Source organism: Camelus dromedarius, chromosome 20 (assembly GCF_036321535.1).
Source record: "Camelus dromedarius isolate mCamDro1 chromosome 20, mCamDro1.pat, whole genome shotgun sequence".
Lineage (NCBI taxonomy): Eukaryota > Metazoa > Chordata > Mammalia > Artiodactyla > Camelidae > Camelus > Camelus dromedarius.
The window spans coordinates 14546840-14559637 of record NC_087455.1 but is presented as its reverse complement, the minus strand read 5'-3'; the positions used below and the strand labels follow the sequence as shown (position 1 = coordinate 14559637).

The 12798-nt window shown below is 38.9% G+C and overlaps 1 pseudogene; it reads right to left on the bottom strand.

The window, feature by feature from the left end:
* Positions 1-483: 483 nt before the first annotated feature.
* LOC105098332 (metalloendopeptidase OMA1, mitochondrial-like) lies at positions 484-2214 on the bottom strand (annotated as a pseudogene).
* Between the last annotated feature and the right edge of the window lie 10584 nt (positions 2215-12798).

The window sequence follows — 12798 nt, the reverse complement described above, 5'->3', positions numbered from 1 at the left end:
CCAATTAAGTGATAAATATGGTCTCTTGGAGGAGTTAATGTTTTCACTGAGGTGGTCTGCTAATTGATTAAAAGACCTAATTTTGAATGTTTTTTTAAATATAAAGCCAATACCCCAAGGTATCTTCAGCTTCCCCTCCATTCTCATTCCAGGTACATGGCAGACTCCAAACAGAAGCTAAACACATTAAGCTGATTGATTTTTCAAAGCCACTGAGTTAACAGGCGTCTGCAAGAATGGATTGATTCCTGAATCATTTCTCCCCACAGGCATAGAGCAATCACTTGCACACAGTAGAGATGCAATTAGTGACTTTTAAAACGTGTAATATGAACTTATTCTGTGACATTTCCTCACTGAAGATTTCTAAAAATAGAATGAAATAATCAATGTTTCATAAAAAATAAATAACGTGGTAGAAGAATTTAGATAATACCTGTAATATATATAATTTGACCCTGAACATCCATTTTTGTTTTCATTTCAAACATCATTTTTTAAAGTAACACAGAAATGATATAATGCTGCATTTTTCTGCATCCTGTGTCTCAAACATTTTAAATCAGCTTCCAGTCTTTTCTCAATTATATACGTTAATGGTATTTACTCCTGTTTTTAAATGGAAAGAATATCCATTTTCTATTTCTTAACAGTGATATTTCAATTTTCTGATTCTTCAAGAAAATGCTTCATGCTGAATATGAATATTAATTGAGGGTCTGGTCCAGAAAGTGTTGGGGCATTACAGGTCTCCCTAATTTCGAGAGCCAGAGGTGCGCACCCAGTCAAGTGCTCAGCTCAATTTCCATGAAGGGTACGTACAAAACCATCCTGGCAACTTGCGATGACCATGGAGGCTATCTGCAAATTCCATCTGCTGCCAAAACACTAAACTGGCTTTGACATCCGCACAAGCCTTTGCAGCAAGTTGTCATCCAATTTTGTCAGCTTCAACCTCCAATGTTCTGTATGGTCAATCAAAATATAGTCCTGCAATGTAGACTTTCTGAAAGTGCCAAACTGTCTCAAGGACAAATGGCCCAAATCATTGAAAATGATTTAGGTATGAAAAATCAAACCTAAGAAATCCAGTAAATCAACCACGCTAGACTTTCCTGCAGCATGCCCAAGTACGGCATGTGGCTAGTTCACGGCCCAGAAGGAAGAGAAGCTGATGAATACTAGTTACACTATATAGAAGACCAGTGATGATGAACATTTGCCCATTTGGAATCCTATGTTTGCTTTGGCAACACAGATACTAAAATTGGAACCACAAGGGCAATTATATTTGAGGATCAACCACATGAATAATCCAGCAGATCTCAGAGATCCCTGGAATAGCCTTCTTTCATTCAATGAGATGATGAACCACATCTTTAACAGCGTGCTCCTGGGTGTCTTTCTCAGTTAGCACATCATTTTAAAGTTCTTCCCTCCAAGCTTTATGTTCCAGTTCTGAAAAAAGCCTGAAATGTTCTTTACCCAATAATAGTAACTTGCTCTTTCCTGTGATTGGACTTACTTCCAGCGGAGTAAAATTAAACAACTACAAATAGCAATCCAAGTTACAACTTCCATATTTTTCTTCCTTACGCTTTCTTTAAATAGTTTCTTCTTCTTAGGAGGAAGTGTTTGCCACCATTTCCTTATGCCCCTGAATACTTAACAGTGATTGCAAGCAGTTTCTGTCCTGGTTTAAGCATTACCAAGAGGAGAGGAAATCTCAAGGTGAAGCTGTGAAATGTGGAAACTCTTGATGTCTCTCTGGGGACAACAGTTTAGAGGACACAATACTGAAAAGGCAGGAATGACTACAGCTTCTTTTATTAGCAGCTGCCTTGAAAAAGATTCATTCCATGCTGTAATTTTGGGCTTATCATCCAAATTTCCTTACTTTCGATACTCAAGAGGCATCCTGTTCTTTTATTATTGGAAGTCCTATAGAAATGAATCTTTCCAAGCAGAAAAGCCAACCTCTCACACTGATTTACTCCCAGGCCTTGAAACTTATTTCCTATATGATTAATTTGTATTAAATGACAGTTTGGTGAGGTTATAGCTAGTGTGTTACATTTTTTCCAGTTGTTGCAGTGAATTAAATCAGAAGAAAACACAATTTCTAGGAGCAGGCTGCAGTCCACGGATGAAACCTATCTTTCTTTTGCTTGCTTTATCCCAACAGTGGCTATTGTGATGAGTCCCCCCAAACATTGATTGTGTTCGTTTACCTCCTTTTCTGAGTGAGTTAGTAACTTTGTAACTGCCTATGTCCTTTTCTCCCCTACTATAAACTCAGTGAAAAAAAGGGTCATGGCTTAATTACCATTATAACACCAACACCACGCACAATACCTGCAGATAATAGATGCTCAGGAAATACGCTGAAGGAAAGAATGTATGAACAAGCAAGGCTGTTTCTTGAATGCCCATTATGGCACTATGATGTAGTCATTAGCCTTGAACTAAAAATCAAACACTTGGGTTCAAGGCACGATGCCATCCATTTTCATCATGTATACTTTCATTAATCTTAAGAGCTCTGAGCCTCAATTTCCTTATTTGAAAAATGAGCAGAAATCTAATCAGCTAATTTTACTAAGACTTGCGAGGCTCTATCAAGATAATGCAGATGAAAACACTGTGAGTTTTAAGCTACTATAAACACATGAACAGACATGGCATGTCACCCTAACATCCATCAGGGAAATCATTTACAAATGAGTGGGAAGGGTAAGGAAGTGGAGAATGCTTAACTTGCCAGAATTCTCGAGGCAGTATGGTATATAGTTGGATGATATATTTGATAAGCTATGTGAGGAAATAAGTGAGATTCCCTTACCACTCCCATTTCAAGATCACTTTTAAATCATGCTCAATAATGCTTTTTTTCCAAGGAGGTCTCCACTTAATTGCAGCTCTTTTGAAGAAAGAGTGCAATGTAAAAGTATGGAGCCAAAGGTACGTCGCTTGAGGCACAGTGGATGAGTTTTTTTCAAAAACTTCCCCTGAAATTAATCAAAGAGACAAAATTTTATTTCTTTAAAGTAACATTTGGAGCTGATGCCTGCCTACCAAAGATACCAAGTTAAAAGCCTGCCTGAGATGTACGCATATTGTAATGGTCCAGCTTCATGTATAATCATGTCAGAATCATATCGGACTATATCAGACCTAAAGAAAAATCTGGTCTTTGTGTCATAAAGTCAGACTATAGTAATATAGGTGAGACCAAAGTCAATCTTATTAGCCAAAAAGTTAATATCACACCGAAACGTGGGGACAAACCTGAAGCCAAATGCAGTACTCTACCTCATGCTGAACCAAACGTTTTACAAGTGATTACATCTTAAGTATTGATTCAAAAGCACCGAACAGATCAGTTATTTGTACCACATTTTCCCATTCCCTTTCTCCAAAAGGATGGCCTGCATTTAAACTAGGCAGATGAAAACTGTTAACAGCTTGCTAATGGATGTCAGAATCTTAGCTCATTTTATTCATGTCCCTTCATTTATTCAATTCATCAAATATGTATTAGATACCTAAATGGTCCAAGCAGCTGGAGCTGCACAGGGAATTACAGTAAATACAAACAAACATTGTGTGTGTGTGTGATCTGAAATGTTTACTAGTCGTGGTATGAGAGAAGAAACACACCATTAAAATAAAACACTTGGCTCTTGGGCTAATTTCCAAGAAACATTCACCAAAAATGTCTGTTTTTTCTGTGTTCCCTTCTTCGCAACTGCGTTGAATCGGGACTATGAAGCCACCAGAGATTTGACTGCACTATTTCATTTCTCTTATACAAATTAAATGGAATGCTAGCATTCAAATAATGCCTACTCTCATCTTGATACTTTTCTAAGATCACCTGAAAACTTTAAAATAGTTTGAAACAAACACTCCTATACATTAAGTTATTCAGTCACCAAAGATTTACAGTATCCATCATGTACCCAGAATGGTAAGTACTGAGGAGTAAAGATACAAATAAGACTGCTCCAGAATGACTCACTATTTGCAAATAAGCAGCAACTGAACAGCTTACAATTCAATGTGATAGGACAAAGGTATCATTTAATTCAAGATACAGAGGGTGCTCAGAGATACATGAAGAAGAGTGAGATTAATTGGACCTCAGTATTCAGACGAGGTTTCCTGGAGAATGTTAAGTTGAATTTTACATTTGGAAAGAAGACTAGGGGTTGAAAGTAGGGATGGGTGCATCAAAACGAAGGCTTAGCATTCACCAAGGGACAGAAGCCTGCAACAAAATGTGTTCCCTGGAAAATAAAACCAATTTATGACTGCTGGAGCAAAAACTGCAAAGGAGTAGTTACGATAAAGTTGTTTTTGGATATTACTAACTTGCATACAAGTCCATCTCCCTCTGATTCATTAGTTGAAATTTGCATGGAGTTGTCCACATCCTCTGTCTCTCTTTCAGACTGTGTTACCTTTGTGATCTTGTAGTTACAATACTGTTAAAAACAACAATGTCCTTGTGAAACATGTGGCCAACGTAATTTAGAATAGACTATATAAATATAAAGACAAAATTGGGAGGACACTTTGAAATACCTTTCTATAGCCGTAAAAAGTTTTGTCCAAGATCCTTGACCCGTCTTACAATTTTCCTCCCTAGCATCTTACTTTCTAATAAGTTTTTCACTTTTCCCCTTCTCCTTCCCCCCTCCTCCCCCATCCCTTCCCCCTTTCTTCTTCCTCTTTCTCTTTGTCCTCTTCTTTCTTCTTCTCATTTTTACAGGTGACCCTCTGTGTCTGTAACTAATCTTTCATCTGCCAAGTAGTTTTAAATCTAAGTTTCCAGAATTCTTCAGAACTTCCTGCGGAGTCTCCTTGGGTATGGCTGATCCAGTGGCATTCCAGGCTCCCTTTATTCCCCTGATCTCGGGCAGCTTCACAAAGATCTACCATTTAAATTGGGGCTTGAGCAAGATTTCATTTGAAAAGAGAGCTCCTATGCATCTTTACATTTTAAAATCACCCTCTTTCTTATCTAATTCTCATCTTTTGAGGATAAACTGAGACCAACGAAGGAGACGTGATAGTATCAATACTATATAGCTACCCAGACAGAATTACATTGAAACATGGGTCTTTTACTCTCAGATGCTCATCCCGTTGGCTTATTCCAGGCAAGAGTTCTCCTCCATCACATCGCCCTTTGCAGGGGAAGAAATCTCTGTCCAGGAAGTGTAATAACATGTGCTGTGTCCCGTCAAGTGTAGACTTAATTGCCACCTAATCTCCTTTTAGCTCTAATCAGAACTGCTCTGCCCCAAATTTTCAATATGTAATTCAATTTAGAAGACATGATCTATTAATTTACTAAACTGACTATGCTCAGTCTTGGAAATAACAAGGTTGAAAAATAATATATTCCTTGAAATGGAGTTTCTTATCAACTTCCTTGGGGACTGGGGACTCAGACATGCATATATCTGACTCCTTGAGTGAAACCAGATCTATATTAGAGACATTTCGTTATGAGTTAAATTATGTCCCTCAAAAGATATGCTGAAGTCTTAACCCCTAGTATCTCAGGAAGTGACCTTATTTAAAAATGAGGTAGTTGCGGATATGACTTGTAAATTAACATGAGATGCTACTGGAATAGGGTGGGGCCCTAATCTAGCATGATTGGTGTCCTTCTAAGAAGATGACCATGTGAAGACACAGAGACACAGGGAGGACACCATGTGAAGATGGAGGCAGAAACGGGAGAGATGCATCTGCAGTCTGAAGGATACTGAAGATCGCCAGCCATCGTTAGAGGCTAGGAGAAAACCGTGGGCTAGATTCTCCCTCAGAGTCCTCAGAAGAAACCAAGCCTGAGTATGACGCCTTAATTTCAGACTTCTAGCCTCCAGAACTCTGAAACAATAAGCTATTGTTTCAAGCCACTCAGTTTGTGGTACTTTGCTATGACAACCACAGGAAACCAATACGTGTGCATAAAGTCTACAGATGAAGAAGATACTGTCGACCTTGATGTGTGTCTGGCGCACTGCTCGGAGTAGGTGACACTTGAGTTGGGCACCCAGCGGTAGGTTGGAGTCAGCCAGAGGGAAAAGGCAGGGCGTGCATTCACAGCACAGAAGAAACCAGGAGCAAAGGACAGGATTTGGAAAGGTCTTTCGGTGTTTGAGTAATGTGAAGCAGCCTATGTAGATCCAGCGTAGAACACGGGTGCTTGGGCAAGGACTGATGCAATGCCCTTTTGCAACAAGAGAGTTTACTTTAAATCAAGAAAAACTTCAGGTTTTGGAATCACTGTGTGTTTTTGCCTGTGTGTGTGTATGTGTGTGTGTGCGCGCGTGTGTTTAAATATGTATTTATCCCCCAGATGGCTTCTCTTTCTTTCTTTTAATTTCTTTTTAATTGTGGCAGCTATTCTCCAAACATGTTTTTGTTTATCTCAAACTAAGTATACAGTTTCAACATATGGAGCATATTTTGTTTTACTTCAGTTTATCTTAAGAAATCAGCTTTCCTAACTCTTGTTGGCAGTGGCCCCAAATGATTTCTTCCTTTTTCTTTCCCTCTTTACTTTCTCCTCTTTCTTCTTTTCTTTTAGTTGTGGTTTATCTCTACCTCCCTCCCTCTCACGTCCTCTCCCTTTCTCTCTCCCTCCCTCTCTTCTTTCCTTCCTTTTTGCATTCCTCCCTCCCTCCTTCCTTTCCTTCCTTCCTCCCTTCTCTTCTCTTTCCTTCTAGGAGATCACAGAAGATTTCCCATGTTGACGTCCCAGCTCATTTAGTAGCAAGAAACAACAGTCCCTTGGTTTGTGGACAGTCAGCCTAGAAATTACACAAACTTGAAATAATGTTAATAAACAAGTCAAAGATATTATTTACTCTTTCATTTATAGTATTATGAACATGGCATTCAGATCTGTTCACAATCTGAGCCCAAACTATTTTACCAGCCTTGTTTTGCAGGACACATTTTCAAACCTCAGTGTATTTGGCTTTCCCGCTCCCCCTTTCCTCGGGAAGCTGATTTTCACCTTCTCCACCTACCACACTCCACTTACCTTTCAATATCCAGCTCAAATAGCCCTCCCTTTTAATACATTTTATGATGCTCATTGGCAGGACTAATCATTTTCTCCCCTGGATTCTCCTAGAGCCTTGTACATTCTTCTATCCTTGCCTTATTGTGATGGATATTTATTTTCATACATCTCCTCCACTAAACTGAAGTCAAAAATGGTTTCTCATTGTTCCCAAATCTGCAGTGTCCAACAGAGTGACTGACACAAAAAAGCACTCTGTAAATTCTCACTGAAGACATTCTTGATTGAAAAGAAATTGCGGTCTTCCTACAACGAGCAAAAAGCTGGTCTTTAATACCCATGCAACTCTTCCTGAAAATTATTTGCACCCTTGCCAACTTGAAGGGCACTAGTGATGTCAGAAACTGGGCACTTGAGGCAGAAAACCACTTAGAATGCTGAGTATAAGACTGACAGGGAACTTAACCTTTCTTGGTATGTATATATTCATGCAGCCGAAATGGGGCATCTTGTGGGCTTCAAATTCAGTGTAGGAGCACGATGATATATTCATAAACAGTTCTGCCGTGACAGGAGATAGAAAGGGTCACCACTCATACCTACTCTAGGATCGGCTGCACTGTGCTGAGATGGTTTCTGAGAGTTAGTGTGCTCCAAGTGACTGGTGAGGTAGGTCTGCCGGAGAGGTCAAAGGAGGGTCACAGAAGGAGTAGTGGCAGGTGTGGCATGTGTGTTTAACACGTCTCTATTCTTCTAAAACAGAGCTTATGTCTTTCTTCTTAAAACCCCTGACATATTACTTGACACATGGAATATGATCCACAAAGGACTTTGAATGAATGAATGAATGAATGAATGAAGATTGTCTAACCTAACAAACAGCAGGAATGCACAGTCACCAGCTGCATGGTTACAGCTCTGTGATTCCTGCATCTCTCCATTGGTTTTAGCATTTTCAATGACTTTTTGATAGAAGAAGCTCTAAAAATTATACTGCATGACCCTTACTGCAGCAACTTAATTTCAGCATCATTGACTTTGATAATGGCCTTTTTTGTCCTTCACTTGCTCAGTGGGAAGCTGTGCGCTGAGTGGGGCTAACAGCCTGCAGACTAAGTAAACATAGCTTCTGACCATGTTGCTTACAAGGACTGTGGTCTCCTCTCCCTAACACCTTTTTCTAACAAAGGACTTGGAAGTCAAAGTAATATAAGATGATAAGGAGAAAAATATGGAGAGGATAAAAGAGATGAGGTGGGCTCCGGTCCCAGGTAGGGAGGTAGAATGGAAGGTACCATGGGTGGTGGAGGGTCTGAAAGAGGGGGAAAAGCAGGGGTGTAGTGGTGGAGGGCAGGGACCCACAGGCACCAGGGATCAGCCTTACCCCACCGCCCCCAGGCACGTCACTATTCCCCTCCCTGGTGTCCTCACCTTCATTTCTTTGATGGGCAAATTGAACAGGTTTTGTCCTGAAGAGACCTCTACATCTGTGTGGCACTTTTCACTGAAGAGCCACAGCGCTGGACCCTGGGTTAGGGTGTGGTTTTGCCACACCGGGAGGATGGGATTTTGTTACCTGGGAGAAACCCTACCCTTCCTATACCTGGGTTTTCCCATCCTCCTTAGAAAGGTTACGGTATGTGAAGGGACTGAGATTACAAACGAGGAGGAGCTTTTACAGAGTGCCAAGCGCTACAGAAGCATGTCCTGATTGTTATCTTTACATTGTCCTTGAGGTAGGATAGGATTTCTCAAAGGAGGAAACGCAGTCTCTACAGGTCAAGGAGCAGAGATTAAAGGAGCACACAGTGATCAGCGGCAGTGTTCTAGAACCTGGCCTTGTGGCTTTCACCTCAGTCTGTTTTTGTTTCTGCTTCCCTCATCCTCATCCGCAGAAACCAGGCTGTCAGTACAGTAGGTGGACTTTAGTTAGGAGGTCTTTTTTCATTCCAGAAGGGTAACCTTACTTGTTATATTTATGATCATCTAAGTAGCTTGTTTTATTTTAATGTAAACCTAAAGTTAATCAATCTAAATAAGGAATTTATTTTTATAGTTAGAAGGGAATTTTCTGGTAAGCATCTTACAGACCTGGATCCTGAGGCTCTGCATGGTTGATAAATGGCTTACCTGGTGACAAATGAACTACAGTGGCAGAGCCAGTGTGACAGCCCCCTGTTGATCGTGTCACCAGGCCCCGTCTGCCTTTCCTTGATGGACGGTCAGGTTAAATCCAGAGAGAACAATCTTCATAAGCAGCATCGAACACTTCAAGCAGTATCTGTCAGTAGGCTTCTAAACCACTCGCGCAGTCAGGCCAGGAGTCTTAAGAGCTTTTATACAGATACTTGGAACTTGTATTCCTCAAGTAATTGTTCTTAAGTGTTCTGAGTGAAAGAAAATAGTTTTGATCAGGAAGGAGATGGGTCCTTACCCTCCATCTCTTGCATTGAAAAGAGGGTGTGGTGCAGCCCTCCCCAGAAAGCAAAGCTGGGAGGAAGGTGGGCAAGACTCCCATGTGGGGATTTGTTCTTTTCCCGAAGGACCACTTAGCTACCAACCCGTCAGTCACCAGCTTACATCTCTCCCTCCTCCTCTTCCTTCACTCTCCAATGGGGAAAATTCTCCTCTGCTTTCTGGCTTGTGAAACAGCCCGGGTTTCTCTGGCTCTCCCCTCTTCGGCTAAGAAACACACATTTATGATTAATCAAACTACAAATACGTAATTGTCAGTCTGAGGATGGCTTCTTTAGAAAGAGCCAGGGACTGCGTATTGAATGCTTTGAAGCACATTTTCACCCCAGGAGTTAAGCTAACTTCTGTTGAGAATTGTCTCCAGCTAAGTCATGTTGAAACAGAAGCGCCTCTGTAAACCCCAGTTTCACACCATGAGAGATTCCACTCTACGCTAAGACTCTAAGAATAGTTTGGGGAGAAAACGTGATAGTCTTTTAAAATGAGAAACCAGCAAAACCTCCACAAACCTTCTCATTAACATAGTGATTTCTAATTTACAAAGCACTTTCCGCTGGCTGGCCTTGCCTCTCTTTCACTTTAAACCACAGAATAACCGCACTGATTAGTCAGAGTTTGTTGTGGAAATCACCCCGACACCCCATCCAGCACCATTGACAAAAGTAAGATCCTTGAGAAAGCCATGCTCCTCTCACCACGAGCATCTGCTCCCACTAGTTTCTCTGTCCAGGACTTCCCAAGGGAACCTCACCCACCCTCTCCCCCTCTGTTTAGTTAACTCCCTGTTATCCTCCAGGCGTGAGCTCAAAAAAAATTTTTCAGGGACATCTTCCCTGACCATCCCTACTCTAAACATGCCTTACGTACATAGGCATGAAATACAGACTCGTGTTTCTATCTTCCAGAGTATTTGTAATCAGTTTCTAGTTATTCATTTCTCATTGTAATTTTTAAAAATATTTGGTCACCCTATTAGGCTGCACGTCATTTCTGTGCTTAGCTTACTGTTCTGTCTACAGCACGTGTCTAACATATAACAGCTCAATAAATACGTGAGAATGAAATGAATGACCATGACCCAGCTGAGAAATTTGAAGCTCAATGCAACACGCCAAAGGTCATGTTACTAATAAGAGTTTTTGAAGCCAGGGAGACTTGAAATTTCCAATTTCAAAATTTTAGCATTGACCTTTACTCATTTGGGTGATTTTCTTTGAGTCTCTGGTCCTATTTTTCTGTTATCTGTTAAATTCATACAATAGACACTAAGAGGATAGTTGTGAGTTCTATGAGAAATAAAGTACATGTAGTGTTTGTGTGATATAATGCTTGTTGACTTGTCAATTATCCCAATTAACAAGGATTGTTTGAAAGACAGGCCCAAGACGGAGAAGTTTTGGAAAAAATGAAAGACCTTTCATGGTAAAATCAGAGAGTGAACTCACAGGGTTTTTACGGGCAGATTTGCTTGAAGGATAGAGCTAAGGAAACAGCCAAGAGAGTAGCTTGAAAAGTTGTCTCAAAAGAGGGCTTCCACTATTTAAAAAGAGAGAGAGAGAGAAGAGAAAAAGAATGAAAGAAAAGAAGAAAAAGAAAAGAAATAAATTCAAGTAAGCATTAACTATCAAGAGAGGTTCAACTCAAGTTTCTTAATTTAATCTTGGGGTGCCCTATAATGTTATCACATCCAGTGTATAATTTATAACCTCTGTATTGTAGTCCCACATCCAGGCATGCTGGTGATCTTCAAGGAGAAAAGAATTCAAGCATTTTTAATTCTGCGTATTAGACAGCCAAGTCACTAAATTTTTCTTGATTTATTGCACTGGCTAAGACATTACAATATTGAATACAAGTGATAAGGCTGAGTATCCTTGTCTTGTTCCTGACTTTCAGGGGAAAGTATTTGGGTTTTTGATGATTAAATGTGGTATGATCTGTACAATTTTCATAGCTGCTCTTTCTTAGACTAAGGAATGTGACTTCTGTGTCAAGGTTGATAAGACCCTTTTTTTTTCAAGAATGGATATTGGATTATGATACATTTTTTCTACATCTATTGAAATAGTCACATTTTTTAGCCTGTTAATATGGTTAATTAAATTGATGAAGTTCAGATATAAAACATGAAGCCAATCTTGCATTACTGGGATAGCACAATTTTGATCATGATGTATCATCCTTTTTTATCTGTGTTTTCATTTAAGTTAGCAAAAAATAGTATTAAGAATTTTGGGATTATATATTCATAAGGAATATAAGTCTAATTTTTTTTTATAATTTATTTGGAGAACACTACCCTCACAAAATAATTTGGGATGTGTTCTTTCTTCAAATTTCTGGAAGAATTTTTTAAAAATTGTATTATTTCCTCCTTAAATACTTGGTATAATTCACTATTAAAACATCTTTAATAAATGTAGTGCTACACAGGTTATTTATATCTACTTTCATGAGTGTTGTTATTTACTGTCTTTCAAAGAATTTTTCCACTCCATCTAAGTAGTTGAATTTATTGGCATCTAGTTGTACATAACATTCCATCAAAAGTGTTTATGTAACTAGCATCTATACTGATGCCCCATCTTTCATTATGTTATTGGTAAAATGTGCTGTCTCCTTATGTGTAATCTGTCTGGTTAGAAATTTATTAAATTCACTGATATCCTCAAAGAACCAGTTTTTGATTTTTTATTTGGTTTTTGATCAGTTTTCTATCATTTGCTATTGTTTTTGTTTTCCAGTTTATTGATTTCCACTGTGATCTTTATTACTTCCTTTATTGCTTATTCTAGATTTTATTTGCTCCTCATTCTAATTTCTTAAGATGGAAGCCAAGGTCATTAAATTGAGATGTTTTTGTTTAATAATATAGATATTTAAGACTATAAAGATATTTCTAATTCTGTTTTAGCAGTGCCCCATACATTTTGATACTTGGTGTGTTTGTTTTCATTCAGTTCAAAGTACTGAATTTTAAAAAATTTCTCCTTTGATCTTTTTTCAGCCCACAATTTGTCATTCAGAAATATATGATTTAATTTCTAATATTTGGGGATATTTTTAGGTATCTTTTTTTTTGTTATTGATTTCTAACTCGATGTGATAAAAGAAACTACTTTTTATTATTTGAATTCTTTTATTTATTTATCTTTGTCCAGAATATAGTCCATCGTGGTAAATGTTCTGTGTGCACGTGAAAATAAATTTTATTGCATTATGGTTGTGTTAAGCGGTTTATAAATGTCAATTAAGTTGGTTGACAGCATAGCTCT